The 2,702-nt window shown below is 35.6% G+C and overlaps 1 long non-coding RNA gene across 3 annotated transcripts; it reads left to right on the top strand.

Annotated features, from left to right (window-relative positions):
• Positions 1-543: 543 nt before the first annotated feature.
• LOC106316801 lies at positions 544-1,953 on the top strand. 3 transcript variants are annotated; one of them, XR_001264978.1, is made up of 4 exons: positions 544-734; positions 1,118-1,232; positions 1,322-1,525; positions 1,601-1,953. It is a non-coding gene; the product is annotated as an uncharacterized LOC106316801 (long non-coding RNA). The 3 variants fall into 3 exon arrangements; XR_001264976.1 differs by having other exon boundaries at positions 1,322-1,953; XR_001264977.1 differs by having other exon boundaries at positions 1,118-1,236; positions 1,322-1,953.
• Positions 1,954-2,702: the final 749 nt, after the last annotated feature.

Genomic DNA, 2,702 nt, shown 5'->3' with positions numbered 1-2,702 from the left:
TGTGAATAGAGACGGAAAGCTTACAGTGGTCGAAATGCTTCTTGACGCTTAGATGCCAGACGCTTACGTACCTCAGGCTATTTTGAAAAACAAACGCCTCCCTTTTCCTTTAGGATTTATAGGTAACGTTATGATTAATATTCTATGGTTGATGGTGTTCTGGAGATTCTGATTTCATAAATCGACCATGGAGTTTTCAAAAGGTCCATAGAGGTCTTACCACAATGTACCAAACATTGCAACATTAGTTGATAAATAAAATTTAAAAACACATGTCCACTGAATCACTTTTATTTTTTGAATCTTATCTTATTATATAAAGAAGACTATTTCTCATTCTCCTTGCGCCACGTTACTAAATAGAAGAAGAAGGGAATGCCATGTGGCGCTGATAATAATAGGCGAGCTTTGATTCTTCTCGGGTTTTAAAGGGGCTTCATATGTTGTCATGCTTCTAATTTTTTAAGGGCCTGAATTGGACTCGAATTTAGGCCTTCTATAGATAAGGTCTTCCTCTTGGACATTCTGCTGTCTCCACAAAAATTTCTCTCGCCCTAAGTTCTGATTCAGTTCAGTTTACCTGTGAAAAAAAATCTGGAAACGTTACGTAGTTACTCAGAATCGAAGCCTCACCTTCAACGACCTTATTAACAATTCTTCTCCACTCCTCACACTATCTATCACTAAATGCATCCTCCTTTACTTCATTTCTCAGAATCTTTGACTATAAAAAGGTAAGTCCTGTCCCGTCAAATTCATCAGTTCTGTTCTCAATCATAAGCTTTCAAAAATCCCAGTGATAACAAACATTTGGGCATGTATCGATTATCAAAAATCTTATTCCAAAATTTTTGTTTATGGGAAATGATTTAGAATTCGATTTTGTTTGTTGAATTTGTTTCAGTTTATTCTTTTTTAATTTTAATTCTAAAGATGAGAAGTTTTACTTCAGAAGCTTTCGTTTATGGGCAATGATTGGATTTTGATTTAGTTTGTTGATTCGGAGTCAATTTGTTCATGTACTGATTATCTAAAATTTTAATTCAAAATCTTTCGTTTATGATTTGATTTAAGTTTGAAGGGTTAATGATTTGATTTCTTATGATATTGTTCTCAGATTGACAGAGGATACCCGCGCGATTTCATGGAAGTTGGGAGAGTTGTAGTTCAGTTGAAAAGGGAGGATGAGACTTTACTCAATCCTGCCATTAATTCAAGTAACATCACCTCACGTAGGTATTCTTCATTGGTTCTGTCTCCAAATGTTTTGTAGAAAAAATATGTCTTTCATCTTTTTTATTTTGTTACCTTAACTGATCAGGTGAACCGAGCTTCTGGTTATGTGTATACCTGTCTAAAAGTTAGAAGTCCGTCTTCATTCACCCAGAAAATACTAACATGGATGGGACTTTCTTTCTGTTCTTTAGACTGGTTGTGAGGGACCTAAAACCAATCCCAAGTTATTAATTGTTCTTCAAATGACTTTGCTTACGTTAATCATCCTATCCTTATCCCCATGAAAAGAGTGAGTATTTGATATCCAAATCATATTCTCATGCCTATGAAAGACTGAACATTTGATATCAATTTGACTTTCCAGCTTTACATGCGGCGAGGTGTTTAAATACATGATATGTTCACTGTCTTGAAATATTTTTGGGAAGCAATTGCTGCAGATAATTGCAGAGTTGGTACCGAGACATCCTAGAAAGTGAAGAAGCAGGAATCTCAGAAAGTGAAGTGTCAGAAACCTCATGCCACAAATTCAACCGCTGGAACTTCTTCAAAGTCAGGCTAAGGTGGCAAGAAGAAGTGATAAGCAAGTCCTCTCTATCTCTTTTATTAATTTTCTTGGACATCGCATCAGCTTCTACGGTTTGTTAATGTCCAAAACTTGCTGAAACCCAAGTTGTGTTTGCTGATGTAAAAAAATTTGTTGGTTTCATCACGAATGACGAGTGTCAAAAACAAAAGAAATATAAAATATTATTAGCTGTTGTGTCTGCGTTATCAACGTTTTTCTTTTTTTCCTTCACTAACTATTAGAAAACACTGTTTTTTTTTTTGAGCAAACTTAGAAAACACTGTTTATTTCAACTATTCAAACGATAAATTTAAGATATCTTCCCATAACAATTAACAAAATAGCGCTTGGACATTAACAAAGCACTATATCAGTCAGATATGAATTTGACCCCCTTTGTGCTTGAAGAAGTTCTTGATTATGTAAAATATACTATTGTAGATGATCTTTGGTCAGCACAATTTTAATGACTCTACACGATTTTCCATTGCGTGAATTGCATATTTAAATTGTTTTCTTAAAGTGTTGATATGTACTTCATGCATTCATATGTCTGTTGTCAGTTTTCTAGGCTGGTGATCTTTTTGCGTCAGCCCGTAGACACCCTCGAGGCTCCTTTGCTGCAGGAAGTACGAGATCTGCAACTGTTTTAGCTTTCCAAACTGTGTTTTCCGTAAATAGCCTTACAAACTGTCCTTTTTGACAGGAGAAATCTATTGATCCAACAAAGCAAGTATAGCTTGGATTCCTCACTGGGCTGGTGCCTCGCGAAAAGTCTATGATGTTTGAGAGGATCTTATTTAGCTCAACTTGGGCAATATCTTAATATGACAGTCTGTCATTGAGGAGTTCGTTGTTGGTACCAACTCTGGGGAGAAGATTAACTTCTTAGTTTCTA

The sequence above is a fragment of the Brassica oleracea genome, chromosome C9, assembly GCF_000695525.1.
Source record: "Brassica oleracea var. oleracea cultivar TO1000 chromosome C9, BOL, whole genome shotgun sequence".
NCBI classification, from domain to species: Eukaryota; Viridiplantae; Streptophyta; class Magnoliopsida; order Brassicales; family Brassicaceae; genus Brassica; species Brassica oleracea.
This window is presented reverse-complemented; position numbering and strand designations above follow the sequence as displayed.